This window comes from Lissotriton helveticus, chromosome 9 (assembly GCF_964261635.1).
Source record: "Lissotriton helveticus chromosome 9, aLisHel1.1, whole genome shotgun sequence".
In the NCBI taxonomy this organism is placed as follows: Eukaryota; Metazoa; Chordata; class Amphibia; order Caudata; family Salamandridae; genus Lissotriton; species Lissotriton helveticus.
Window position 1 is genome coordinate 16162437 of NC_136070.1, and position 15264 is coordinate 16177700.

Genomic DNA, 15264 nt, shown 5'->3' on the forward strand with positions numbered 1-15264 from the left:
GATCCTGGTTCCAGCACTGTTTCATCTCCTGTAAACAGTTTAAAGAATGTGTTTAAGTCATACAGGCGATTTTGTGGGAATATTTTTGGTTTGTGAAAATAGACACAAACTTTTCTGGTGAAAACCAGACATGGTTACAATTACTTTTCAGGATCAGTACTGGGCTCAAAGATGTAGCACTGAGGTCTCTCCTTATAACAGGTGAGTAAATCGGCTGCTTTTAGAGGAATTTTTTAAAGTTCCAACACTCCACACTTCGAAGAATTTCCAAATGAAACCAGTCAATGTTAGCCTATGTAAGGAAATTCAAGTTACTGTAACTACGAATAGAATTACTTTTCAGGATCGGTAGTGGGCTGAAAGATGCAGCACTGATGTCTCTCCTGATAACAGGTGAGTCAATCGGAATTCGTAGTTCGGCTAATTTTAGAGGAATTTTTTTAAGTTCCAAAACTCCACAGTTAGAAGAATTTCCCAGTGAAACCAGTCAATGTTAGCCTATGGAAGGAAATTCAAGTTACCGTAACTACGATTAGAATTACTTTTCAGGATCGGTAGTGGGCTGAAAGATGCAGCACTGATGTTTCTCCTGATCACAGGTGAGTAAATCGGAATTCGTAGTTCGGCTGATTTTTGAGGAATTTTTTAAAGTTCCAAAACTCCACACTTCGAAGAATTTCCAAGTGAAACCAGTCAATGTTATCCTATAGAAGGAAATTCAAGTTACTGTAAGTATGGTTAGAAATACTTTTCAGGATCAGTAGTGGGCTGAAAGATGCAGCACTGAGGTCTCGCCTGAAAACAGGTGAGTAAATCAGAATTCGTAATTCGGCTTATTTTAGAGGAATATTTGTACGTTTTAAAAATAGACAGAAACTTTTCTGGTGAAAACCACACAATAGATTCCTATGGAAGGAAATACAAGTTACTGGTAAGTACGCTTAGATTTACTTTTCAAGTCCGTACTGGGCTCAAAGGTGCAGCACTGACGTCTCTCCTGATAACAGGTGAGTAAATCGGAATTCGTAGTTCAGCTGATTTTAGAGGAATATTGTGCTCAATAGTGAAGGTGGTGCAGCGCTCACCCAGAAATATCACCAACCCAGGGTCCAGGTCACTCCGGTGGGGCCCTTAACACTGAAGTACAACACACCTACTCTCACACACACACTTTACCCCAGACCCTTGCAAATATATATACACAAAATGGGTTGAGTGTATTCTTTCCTATGACAGAATACCTCTAAGCACAGATTTTTAACACCAACATTTGTTTTCATCAATAATCCTACTAAACTAATCTATGCATCAATGTACCCCGCCAATTAGGTCAATGGACCAATTAGTTGAGTAAGTTGATGGTGATTGTCAAGGCCAGCTTAACCTCACTACAACAATACATTGATTTGCATAAATAAGTGACTCTAAAGAATCACAAACACCTGAAATCATTTAAAAGATATTATGTAATTAATTTGCATAAAAGAAAATTAGCATTTATTCTGTCATTATTAATTCTCACTGAGCATTGCTATTTATTCAGGAAATAAATCAAGAAAACTGTTTAATAAAAGTCATGAAGAGAAAATTCAGGTTCACATTAATTGCATTATTCTCTAAAATAAAACAGTAAACTTTGGTCATGTAACTGAAAGTGAAATTCTGCATGAAAAGATCAGAGAAACCATAGTCAAACATGCATTTCATTCTAAGATTTTTACACTAAAACCTGCCTACCCAGCATCTCTAAAACCCCAACTATACTTACTAACCCAAGCCTCCTCGGACGCAATCTCTCACCCAGGCTTAGTGTCCCGCAACGAATCTCCATCCTACAGGGGTTTATCAGTTAGCAGTCTGGCATAGTTTCAGGCCCCCAGCATCTCTGCAAACAGCTGCAGTGCAAAGAGCATCTCCCTCTGCGATCAGCTCCAGTGACATTAAACCCCAATTTTGCTCTGATATTTATACTGAATTTTCTGGCTCTCTACCCTCAAATGTTTCAAGCCTTGTTGTTTTCTTTTCCCTGATTGGTCATGACATTGCAATTATTAGCTTTCAGGATGTTCGTTAATCAACAATGTATTTGTTAATTTTCAGGATGTCCATGAATAACTTGCTGATTAAAAAGCGAATAGATACAAATTAGACTGTCCATGCATTTCTTAACTTTCAGGATGTCCGTCAACATCTTTGTTTGCAAACTGATGAATGCACGTTCGACAGTTCCTGTTTTCCTCATCAGGCCTTTTTAAATGTTCTTTTTCAGTGATTCAGCTGTTTCCATGTGGTCATTTTTGAAAGGCACTATGCTTTTGTCCTTGGCAGACATTCAGCTGTCCTCGTGGTTATCACTTTGGCCCGCAACTACTTCACCAGCATTCATATCAAGTGGCCTCGAATCATAGTTAGCTGAGGTTACAAAGTTGTCAGTGTAGCACAGAGCATGGACGAGTTTCCTTCAGCAAAATGATGTAAGCTTTTTGTACTGCGCAGAACTGGGAAAAGCGGAGCCATTTTGGAATTGGCAACCCACCAAAACTACGATAAACAGAAAAAGAAAATATAAATACACAGAATATATGTGTTTTCTGTCCCCCAACCACCAGTGCTAATATTTACCATTTAAAACTGTTACCTAGCAGAAAAGCATCACACTGCAAGCCATTAAAAATAAAGCAGAAAAGCAACATGCAAATGCACAATGCACATTACAACACAGACATGCATTATTACACCACTTAAATGCAGAAACTAGATTAAACATGCGTTTTACATCACTAATTAATATGTTAATCAAACCTGTTAGTGCAAAGCATTTCCCACATGTAATGTGTGTGTTTTGGTTTATACACAGCCATCAAAATTAATATATTACTTTGTTATGGGGGTGATTGATCTGAATGAGGTACACACAAAATCTTCTGTATCTCGCTCCATCAATTCCATCCTTTGATGATCACAAATCCTGAATACCTTGAACGATTTGTGAATCATCACCAAAAACCCAAGACCACCCATATTTTCCACTAAATTTAATTTGATCAGACACTTCATCTCAATAATTTTTGTTAGTTCATTATTTCCCTTGTTCTCGACAAAAGTGTTATCTTTAGTTCTAAATCTAAAATTTACTTATCCTTATGAAGTGCAATTCTATCTACTGGTGGCAACTATTGGTACATTGTTGACAGTCTAATTAGGAAAAAAATGATACAACATAAACACATCTTATACCTAAAGCAAAACATGTTATATTTACTATGGTATCTAAGTTATCCTATAAATCTAATCTACTAAATATGTACTGTCTGTACAAAGTGTATTTCCACACTTGAATGACTTTCAGTCCTTTGCCCATTCTTTTATTTTAACTACTTGGAAATGGTTCATCAAAAAATCGTCTTCGTCTGTGTGCTAAACCCAGAATTCTTTTCTGTAATACTGTTATGGTCACTTCAAGTAATCCCTGAATTCATGTGTAAATCATCCCTATCTATGGGTTCACAGTCTTTGTTTGGATTTTCCTGATCATCCTTGCCTCCTCTAGTGTCAGATAAGATAACTCTCAGTATTTCTGAACTTTCTTCTTCTTTGACCACCTCTCGTACAGTCACTCTCAGACTTTCCTGGCTATTCGCTTCCTCTTGTATATCAGGAAGTGCCATAAATGTCCATTTCAGTGACTTGTACTTCTGATTTGGTCTCTGTGTCTGTTGTATTAGTTCTGTAGTACTTTCTAAATCGTTGTCAGGTGAAAAATCATTAAGTCTTATACCATGCTGTACACTTTCACAGTCTGTTGGTCTTAAATCACCAGTTTTACTGTCTGTTTCTCTTGTGTTAACAGCTTCTGGTTGCTTAGCACCTGATTCTGAATATGTATCCAAAATCTGCAGTTATTTCTCAGTGGCCTGTCTTGTTGATCAGGTATATGTGCTTTTCTCATTTCCTGTCCCATTAGTACCTTGTACAGATTTAAATCTGTCCTTCTATCATTTGTATTTCTCATGGTCACTAGAACTGGGGGCAAAACATCTAGCCAGTCCCCCCAACCACCAGTGCTAATATTTACCCTTTAAAACTGTTACCTAGCAGAAAAGCATCACCCTGCAAGCCATTAAAAATAAAGCAGAAAAGCAACATGGAAATGCACAATGCACATTACAACACAGCCATGCATTATTACAACACTTAAATGCAGAAACTAGAGTAAACATGCATTTACATCACTAATTAATATATTAATCAAACCTCTTAGTGCAAAGCATTTCCCACATGCAATGTGTGTGTTTTGGTTAATACACAGCAATCAACATTAATATATTACTTTGTTATGGGGTGATTGATCTGAATGAGGTACACACAAAATCTGTATCTCGCTCCATCAAAGGAAGGGGGCGGGGCCTGAGGTGACATGTGTGCAAACATGCCCTGTGGCGCGTTTTAGATTGGGGAATTAATTCCTCTTCAATCCTGAGGTCCCCTGTGAGTCAACTAGCCCACCAGGTACCTCCAGTGTGCGACAGGGAGCTGTGTTGCAAAGAGGTGTTCATAGGGCACGCACTCTTTTCACAACACTCTGCAACGCAGCTCCGTGGCGCTTAATGGAGGTACCTGTTGGACTAGTTGGCCCCTAGGGGACCTCTGGATTGTAGAGGAATTAATTCGCCAACTTAAAACACGCCAGAGGGCATGTTTGCACACATATCACCTCAAGCCCCGCCCCCTACCTTCACCACTGTGCAAACGCGCCCCATAGCGAGTTCTAAGTTGGGGGATTAAGTCCCCATGCATACTGGGGGTCCCTGGAGGCCAACTAGCCCACCAGGAACCTCCAGTATGCGCCAGGGGGCTGCGTAGCAGAGAGGTGTAAAAAGGGGAATGGCCTCATTATACCTCTCTGCAACGCAGCCCCCTGGCGCGTTTGCAGAGGGGGAACTAATTCCCCTTGCATATTGGTGGTCTCTGGGGGCCAACTAGCCCACCAGGAACCTCCAGTATGTGCCAGGGGGCTGCGTTTCGGCGAGGTGTAATGAGGCCCTGCCCCTTTTTACACCTCGCTGCAGGGCAGCCCCCTGGCGCGTTTGCAGAGGGGAAACTAATTCCCCTTGCATATTGGTGGACCCTGGGGGTCAAATAGTCCAGCAGAAACCTCCAGTATGCGCCAGGGGGCTGCGTTACAGAGAGGTGTAAAAGGGGACGCGGCCTCTTTACACGTCTATTCAAGGCAGCCCCCTAGGCCATACTTGAGGTTCCTAGTGGGCTACTTGGCCCCCAGGGACCCCCAGTATTCAAGGTGAATTATTTCCCCCTCTGCAAATGCGCCAGGGGGCGCATTTGCAGAGTGGTGCCTTAATGGGTTTTTTTGGGATCGGCAGGGTACGCGGATCCCACGTTTTTTCAAAAATATAATTTTTTTTTGCCTTGGGGGTCCTTGTGGGACCCCCTGAGCAGGCGTAGTGGGTCAGGGTGTTGCTTCCTGTTCCCTTGTCTTCGTTTTCATCTTTGTTTCCCTGTTTTCATGTGACATGGTTCTACCGGGGCACAAGATGGCTGCCAACACTTCCTGGTTCGGAGTGTTGACAGACAGTTGACAGCCAATCAGCATGCAGTTTGTGCTCGAAATTGTACGCGTATGGTACTTCGTCTCTAGATATCGCTATGATTTTACTTTTGATTTTCTCAGGAACTACTTAACGGATATACACCATTTAACAAAAAGCCCAATCTGAGAACCAAACTCTACCTTTTTGCCAAATTTTGTGTAATTCCGTCCAGCCGTTCGGGCTGTAGCCCTGGCTAAAGGTCCCTATGGAAAATTGCATGGGGAAAACACGTTTTGAGACCCCACTTTTTTCTCGGCCCCCGCTTGACGAATCACCCCTAAACGTTCAGGGAAGGAGCGGAGCAGAGCAGGCCATTTTCTTGGAGAATTTTGCTAAGATTCGTCCACCGGCGCCAAAGTTATTCCAAATAGAATGCTGTGGATTTCCTATGGAAACTAGGTCCTAAATATATCTACCTACTGGCGACTACCAGTAGGCAATTAACATTTCCACTGACCAACCCATGCCAGGCCATCCCACTTTTACAGTATCAGCAACTTTCAGCGAGCTGAGGGTGCATGTCGACGAGAAGTGGGCGAGCCAACACATTAACAAGAAGAGCTGAGCTAGAGCTGAGCCAAGGGTCGGCGTTGGCTCTACCCGTGCACGAGCCGAGCCCTGAGAATAGTTGGCATGTAAGTCATGCAACAAACATTATGTACAAATATGTAAAGTCTCTTCAAAATTGAAAAAAGTGTACTAACACGTGGAAGGAAGTGTTTCACCTAAGCGCATCAAAGTGTTATTAAAAGTTATTGTTTTCAAACATGAAATTGGAAACATTCCTGCACCCTGGCCCTGATGACAATGTCATTAGTAAACACAGAGGCAGGTCAGTTGTCTTCTGTAAGGTTATAAAAAAAACTCCCACACGACCTATATGCCTGCTCTATAGGCAAGACTGCGAGTGAGTCTAGTATTCTTGCTTCGAAGTGAGAAAATCCGTAATTTTCAGTAAAAGCACCCCGCTCCGTGCCATAGTACAGCCACAACTAGATCAGTCAGTACGGTCCTCGAGTACGAGTCGAAGCAAGGATACTAGGCTCACTCACAGTCTAAAGCGTGTGGGATGGAATTATGACCACATGGAAACTTGCTACCAATGACATTGAAGCCTTGAGAAAGTCGCGGGACGATTTCCCAGTTTGTGCGACGAAACAAGGGTTGGCTGATCAGAAAGAAAAGAAATAGAAGATTTCTGAACCTGTGTCTATAATTTGTGTATACTTGCATTGATATTCAATATAACTCTACAGACGTGTGCTGAGGATTTTGTGTATTTTTTATGTTGGCTTCGGCCACAACTTTGGGGGAGGTTGGTGATTCTCCTCACCTTACAGGACCGTAACTCAATGCTAACCTGAACTGATATATGTGCGATTGTTCCTAAGGCGCCATATAACCTATAACTATACCACTGCCTATTACATTTAAGTCTATGCTTTGTTGTTAATTCTCGCTGCATGAGGGTAGAGCGGGGGTGGCATGCAGAAGTCTCATGAAAGCTCAGCTCGTTTTGGGCGTGAGGGTTTGTTAGAAATGGGATTTCTGGTTGGCTAAGGCTTGGGCCAAAGCCAGGCAGAAACCACCATTCCTACGTCAGGGTAAGGAAGTCACCCGCCAAGACAACCCCTGCTCACCCTCTTTGTAGCTTGGCACGAGCAGTCAGGCTTATCTCAGAGGCATTGTGTAAAGCATTTTTCGCACGCACCCACCAGCAACAACATCCCAGGCCCCCCACAAAAGGAACTCCACACAAGGTATATGTAAAAATAGCCTTTGTATTGCAAAACACATTAGATAGAAACACACACTTTACAATGTGCCAACAGGCTGGGGCAGAATTTACAGGGGATATGTACAAGACAGGGTCACCTGGACCATTGTCAGGAATAAGCACCTTTACAAATAACACTTTTAGACCATAGAACATATAATCAAGTGATCTCCTCAGTAGGCCTGAGAGGGCGGTGGCGACCCGCGCGCTACAAGCGTTTGGTTGGGGCGACCAAGGTGTGGGCTCAGAGGAGGAGGGGCAGGGTGCGGGCAGCCCAGCGAAGCGGACGCGGCTCAGAGGAGAGCGGCGCGGCTCCAGGCATGAGGGCGGGCCAGGCACAAGCTGCCGGGGTGCAGGATGCAGGCGGCCCAGGCGGAGCAGAGCACGGCTTCAGAAGGAGCGGTGCGGCTCTTGGCGGGGGCGGCTAGGCACGAGCTACAGGGGAGTGAGCAAGGCACACTTCAGGCGAGGCCCCAGCGGCCCAAGGAGATCAGACAAGTCCCAGCAATTTGTCAGGGAAGGCACAATAGAGTCCACTGGTCCTGGGACTCTGGTCAGGGGGCAAGCTCAGTTTCAAGCCCTTGGAGATAGTTAACCACCAAATAATCATGTAGCACACAACCAGTAAGCACTGGTAAGAGGTAAGTACCACCTACGCAACCCTAACCACCTTAGGAGAATGTCACGCAGGGAACCAGGACCTTACTAGAAACACCTGTACTAGGAGAAAACAACCACCTAAGTATCACCATACATTTAGGGCTATAGGCATGGGAACAAAACACATGATGCATAAATATACATTCAGCGGTGTAAGAACAAGGCACATGATGCATCAAAACACATTCAGAGGTGCAGCACAGGAGAACACATGATGCACATAAACAACACATTCAGAGGTGTGAGAACAAGGCACATGACGCATCAAAAACACATTCAGAGGTGCAGCAAAGAACAATTCGCAGAAATTACATTAGCACAGAACTTACATCAAAGTCCAGGTTGCGCCACTGCGCCAAAACCTAAACGTAGCAGCTGAGCTACTTGCTGGGCAGCTGAGGGACAAGACAGGGCCTAAATGCTGCAGCTGGCACTAAGTGCTGCACAGCTGGGGAAGGCCCGGGTAGGGATGAAGTCCAGAGAACATGTCCCTAAAAGAAAGAACCGAAACGGTGCAGCTGCCCACTACTTGCTGGGCAGCTGGAAAGGATCTGCGACAGGGGGCCCTCACTGGCCCTCTGGAGGAAAGACTGCACAAAAGGGTTGGAGCCCTCTAGGCTCGAGAAATAACTGTGAGCATGGGGGCACTCTGGCTCCTTGAAGAAATGAATGCCCCCATCGTTGGAGCCACGGGGCTCAGCACAGGCTCCTCGGGCCCTTTAAATCGATATTGTGCCCTGAGAAATCATTATGAAAACGTTGGGGCAGCCCTCTACCATCCGGGCCGCCCTGAAGGCACCTCTAACATTGCGGAGCGCACGGACTCCGAAAAACGTTATGCCCCCTCCGAGCCCTCGAGGCTCGAAAAACAACTACTGTGGGCCGTGGGAGCGGCCCTCTGTCAAACGGGGCCACTCAGCGCTGCGCGGGAATCCCTCACGCACTCTCCACCACCCCGCCCCCCCCGGGGCAGCTCTACTCACCGGCTGCTCTCCGGAGGCGGCGGGGAACGCAGTCTTCTGGCAGCAGTCTGCCGGGGCTCTCCCTCGCTCACGGGGGCCTCGGCGGACATCTTCTGGCAGCGAGCGGGGCTCTCTTTCACCTCATGGGAGCCCCGCCCGCTCTCTCGCTCATCTTCACCCGGTCCCCCATCTCGGGACCGGGACTCAAGGGGGAGCTGCAAGGCTCCGGACCAAACTCCTCTTCCGGGCGGCGCCGGCCAATCACAGCGCAGCGGCGGGCAGGACTTCCTCCAGGAAACCGGAAGTCCTGCCCCGCGTCAGGTACCGTAGTGCCTGACTTCCTGTTTTGCGGCGCGAGGGCCGCGGCAGTGAAAACTCGGGGCATATATGAGGTGTGGGCACCCTCGATGTAAAAAATAGAAGTAGAAACAGGGTGGGCACCCGTTAAGGACCCTAATAAGCGGGGTGAGCACCCACAGTAAAAATAACGAAAATGGGGCATAAGGCAGGGTGGGCACCTGCAAGGAGCACGAGCAGGACAGAGAGCAGCTCCACGCTGCCAAGCTCAAGTAAAGCACTCCCAGAGGGGGACAAAGCGCAGGGACAGTTAGGGGCATGGAAAATGAAAAGTTAGCACACTCAAGGTGCTGGGGCAGCCCCCAGAGTCTTCTCAAGGTCCTGGGAATACTCCAGCAAGGCAGAAGGGTCCAAAAGAGTCTTCCAGCATCCAGGGGCTGGGCAGGGCCCAGGGAGGCAAGCCTTCCCCTGGGCCCCAGCAGCAGCAGGCCCCTGGTAGATTCGAGTTGGGAACAAGAACATCTTGTAAGGAGACACAGCTCCTTTTTATACAATTAATTCCTTTGTCTAAAGGTGCAGGGTGAGGGAAAAACCAGGCGCAGCTGGTTTGGGAGCACTCTTGATGTGCTCAGCCTCTCACTCTATTCACTGGCAGGGTTAGGGACATTAGACGCACCACAGGGGGCGGAGCCAGCATTGTGTGGGGAAAGCCCAGCCCTATTCAGGACCCAGGTGCACCCCTCCCTCACATCAGCATGCTAATCTCTCCATTCACCACCGGGGCAGACCCATCCAGACTCCTGGAGCCAGGCTCCCCAGCCAGCTCCAGCCAATCACATGCCAGCACACTCACTGCACACGCACACCCATTTCTAGAAGTGGCACTTCCATACTAGACACATACACACCGCATACATCATTGCGCAGCATTCAATCACACGAGTCCGCACATACCCGACTCGAGCCTGCACACTCCACGCATCAGGAGCTACCAGGGACACATACATTCCCCATGCATTCCTATGGGAGGGCAGGCCAACCTCACCACACGCACGCACTTTACCCTGGGACACAGTGGTAAAGTGCGCAGAAACCAAAAATCACTAACACCAGGTCACAATTAAAAGCAAAAAGTTCAGGGGTGAACCTGCCAGAAGGGCCAAGTCCAACAGGGTTCAAGAGGACTTCGAGCTGACCCCGAGCCAAGCAACCGGCTCAAGCTTTCGGCGGCTCACCCACCCATAATGCTGAGCAGAGGTGCCCCGGGGCATTGTAGGTGCAGTGACTGAACAATATAGAGAGCTGTTAAGAGATGCTCCTCCTCTCCCCTTCCTGGGTTCTGTTGCCATCCTTGTAGCGCCCAGTTCAGAGGGGCCCTCATACAGAGAATCTTCAGCCTATTCAGTTAACGGCGTTTATGCCATGCCAGTGGAAATAAACATGGCCCAATAAAGTGTTATTTGGAGGAATGTTGTAATAAAGTCAGGGCCTCATTTATGAGGTGTTGGTGTGGGGCAGTGCCACAAGTCTTCTTGCAGCGCTGCCCTGCCCTACACCTGCCCAATGTGATAGGGCAGGAAGGTACTCTCATCATGAAATGCAGTCATGTCCTTTCCCAATGCGCCAGCGCACAATTTGCAGCCTAGCGCCAACAAAGGCACCTTTGCACCATAGTGTAAGGATGTCTGCCCTGCATGCAGGACTGTTTTTGTACAGGAAGGGGCACCTTCCTGCACATAAACAATCTTAAGAGGCGTTTCCTCTTTCAGTGTTTCAATGTTTGCTGCAGAATGCAGCACATGTAGAAAGAGAAAAATACAAGGAGAAATAAAGATATCTCTCCTCGTTACGCCTCAGCTGGGGAGGTGTGGATATTGATGCATTCTCAGGTCGACCGTTAATGTTAAAACTGATTATACACCACATGCAGAACACATGGAAAGAGAAAAAAACTGTTGTTACCCCTGCTCTGGGGAGGCGTGAAACTTCGGAGCTCCCCCAGGTTTATGTGATTAAGTAAATTTGGGGCAGCGTCGAAATCCATGGGTGTTGCTTGGGAAAGACCACTGCAACGCCCATGGAACGCCTTCTTGGCGCAGCGTAAGGCAGCGCAGCGGATCGCGCTGCTTTGTCGTACTCCATATCTATGATGTCATGCAGAGCCTCGCAGGGTGGCTTTGCGTTGCCTCACAGATAGGATTGAGAGGCTCACGCCGCCGGAGCATCAGAGAAGTGATGCTCTGGAGGTGCGGGCTCCTGTAAATAAGCTCCTCAGTTTTAGTAATTTCTAACAGTGCAAAGGTGAAATGCCAGCTCACCATTATTGGGGGCATCATCACTCACTCAAAGCTTTGCCTCCTGTCAGTCATGGCCCCTCTCCACTCTTCCACAGATGTATACAGCATATCACACTCAGTGCATTTGCATACATACTATAATGTTTGGAGTTGTGTTTCTTTTTATAATAATAGAATCTTGGAGCTGTAGCCGCCCTCAGGGGAGGCACCTTGTTTGCTTTCTTTTTTCTGAATCCACATGTTCAGCCATCCCTGAAAGCACACGCCAGCGCACTGCCCGGAGGGGACTCTGTCCATAAAGACCCTTGAGCTCTTTAGGACTTGTCTAAAGATTTGGGGCCAGATGTAGGTAAATAGCATTTACCGATTCGAAGATAGCGAATTTGACAAATTCAGTATTTTCGAATCGGTAAATGCTATGTAGCAAATCATTGGGTAAAAATTACCGAATCGTTAAGATTCAGTATTTACCGAATCGGTATTTACCGATTCAGTATTTGCCATTCATTCCTATGGGCCTGGAGGCCCATAGGAATGAATGTTAATTACCGAATCGGTAAAAGGGGGAAAACATTGAAGGGTGGCAGGGTGTCACTTTGACACCCTGTTGCACCCCTCAATTGTGTATGGGTGCACATGTTGCAGACATACATGCCCTAAGGACATGTATGTCTGCAACATGGCACTGAAGCAATTTGCATAAAATTGCTTTTTGGGGTGTTTTTGTTATTTACCACCAACTTGTAGTTGGTGGTAAATAAGCAATCCTAACATGGGATAAGCACTCATTTCAGTGCTCCCTACATTAGGAATTTGGTTATTTACTGAATCGGTATTTAAGTAATCAGTAATTTACCGATTCCTTAGATTGCCGATTCGGTAAATTACCAAATCGTTAATTTCAGCCCCTACATAAGAAAAGCCCATTACCGGTCGGTAACGGCTGAAATTCGTTAATTTCGGCCATTACCGACCGGTAATACCCTTCCTACATCTGGCCCCTAGTGTTGAAGACCTCTTGTGTACCATGCCAATGCTTAGAGTGGGTTTTCCCAGTGATTCTGATTGGTAGAGCTTCTTGTCAATCTGCCTGCTTCTTACTCATTGGCTTTTCTTTTTCTTCCTCCACCGGCAGTGGCTGCTTTACTATTCCTTTGGATGAGGTGTACCCTTCCACGGCTCACACCAGTGGACTCCTTTTTTTCTTTTCTTTGAGCACTCCATGGCAGTGTATCTGTTTTCTTGCTGTTTCTTTCATGTGTTGTTTCTCCCCCTTAAATCTCCGCCCTGCACTCTCACATGTGATTCCGTACTCCTGAGCTTTTCTGTAAAAGGAGGGCAATAGGTATATATTTGCCAGTGTCACTAAATAGCAAATTCATTTGAAGGTTTGTTTTGTTTGGGAACCCACAGTCCTCCTGGTACAGGAAAGATCAGGTCTTTGCACACAAAGGCAGCTTTTAAGGCATTGGGGGAGGGGCGGCCGTTGCACACTCAATCAGACGGCATCTGAGGCAGAAGGTGTACTTGGCATGACTGAAAAGGGGACTTCAACTCTTTTCTCTAGTAACAGACTCCCGCATATCTCTCTGTCTCCGGTAACAGACACCCCGCGTCTCTCTCTATCTCCAGTAACAGACACCCCTGACCTCTCTCTGGCTCCAGTAACAGACACCCCGGGGGGGCAGATTTAGAAGCCCCTTGCACCTCTTTTACGCCGCCGTCGCATCACTTTTGTGAGGCAGCAGCGGCGCAAAAGAGGTGCCATGGTATGAGGTATTTACAAGGTGACGCATCTGGGAGATGCGTCACTTTGTAAAGCCCTGTGCCAGAAGTAGACATTCCGGCACATGGGTGGGGGGGTGTTCCGGCCCAGGAACGCCTCCTAAAAGTGGCTGAGTGAAATCTACAAGAATCTATAAGCATGGGCACATGGCCCATGCTGCATCAAAACCCTGCGCCTGCTTGAACCAGGCGGAAGGATTGACGCAGCATTGCAAAGATAGGGCCCCCCAAAGCATTGCTGGAGTTGCGACGCAGCTCCAGCATTGCGCCGCCTTTACGGCACAGATGCGTCGCGCATCTGTGCCATTTTTGTCCCATGGTGCGTCGCATTGTAAATGCGGCGCATCTATGGTGGCGTAGCTGTGGCGCACAATAACTGGCGCATCCCTGCTGATATGCCAGTTATTGTAAATCTGCCCCCCCTGCCGAGTTTTTGATCTGAATGGAATATGTTCTAGGCGGATTGCGAAGGTGTCACGCGTGACATGGGGCCCCTGGGGTGGACATTGATCCTGGACTGTGGCCCCTGGCCCGCCTCTCTACCTGGCTGCATGCCTTGACTGCGTACATGTGACCGGCAGCGGTGCGTGGCCCGGTCAAGGGTCCTCTCGCCCCCTCCTCCAGTGACAGGCTCAGTGCCTCCAGAAGTGGGACTTGTGTTCCGTAACCCTTGTCGCCGCCGTGATGCGCTCGAGAGATGCTTGACTGGCGGGGCCTGGAGAGGGACAGAGGAGGGCAGGAGAGGCCTCGACTCTCCCTCAGAGGGACAGAGGAGGGCAGGAGAGGCCTCGATGTTTCATCAGAGGGACAGAGGAGGGCAGGAGAGGCCTCGAGGCTCCATCAGAGGGACAGAGGAGGGCAGGAGAGGCCTCGAGGCTCCATCAGAGGGACAGAGGAGGGCAGGAGAGGCCTCGATGTTTCATCAGAGGGACAGAGGAGGGCAGGAGAGGCCTCGAGGCTCCATCAGAGGGAAAGAGGAGGCAGGAAAGGCCTCGAGGCTCCATCAGAGGGACAGAGGAGGGCAGGAAAGGCCTCGAGACTCCCTCAGAGGGACTGAGGGGGGCAGGAGAGGCCTCGAGGCTCCATCAGAGGGACAGAGGAGGGTAGGAGAGGCCTCGAGGCTCCATCAGAGGGACAGAGGAGGCAGGAAAGGCCTCGAGACTCCCTCAGAGGGACTGAGGGGGGCAGGAGAGGCCTCGACTCTCCCTCAGAGGGACAGAGGAGGGCAGGAGAGGCCTCGAGGCTCCCTCGGAGGGACAGAGGAGGGCAGGAGAGGCCTCGCGGCTTCATCAGAGGGACAGAGGAGGACAGGAGAGGCCTCGAGGCTCCCTCGGAGCGACAGATGAGGGCAGGAGAGGCCTCGAGGCTCCATCAGAGGGACAGATGAGGGCAGGAGAAGCCTTGAGGGTCCATCAGAGGGACAGAGGGGGGCAGGAGAGGCCTCGCGGCTCCATCAAAAGGACAGAGGGGGACAGGAGAGGCCTCGAGGTTCCCTCAGAGGGACAATGGAGGGCAGGAGAGGCCTTGATGCTTCATCAGAGGGACAGAGGAGGGCAGGAGATGCCTCGAGGCTCCATCAGAGGGACAGAGGAGGGCAGGAGAAGCCTTGAGGGTCCATCAGAGGGACAGAGGAGGGCAGGAGAGGCCTCGAGGCTCCATCAGAGGGACAGAGGGGGGTAGGAGAGGCCTGGAGGCTCGATGGAGGGACAGAGGAGGGCAGGAGAGGCCTCAAGGCTTCATCAGAGGGACAGAGGGGACAGGAGAGGCCTCGAGGCTCCATCAGAGGGACAGAGGGGGACAGGAGAGGCCTGGAAGCTTCATCAGAGGGACAGAGGAGGGCAGGAGAGGCCTCGAGGTTCCCTCAGAGGGACAATGGA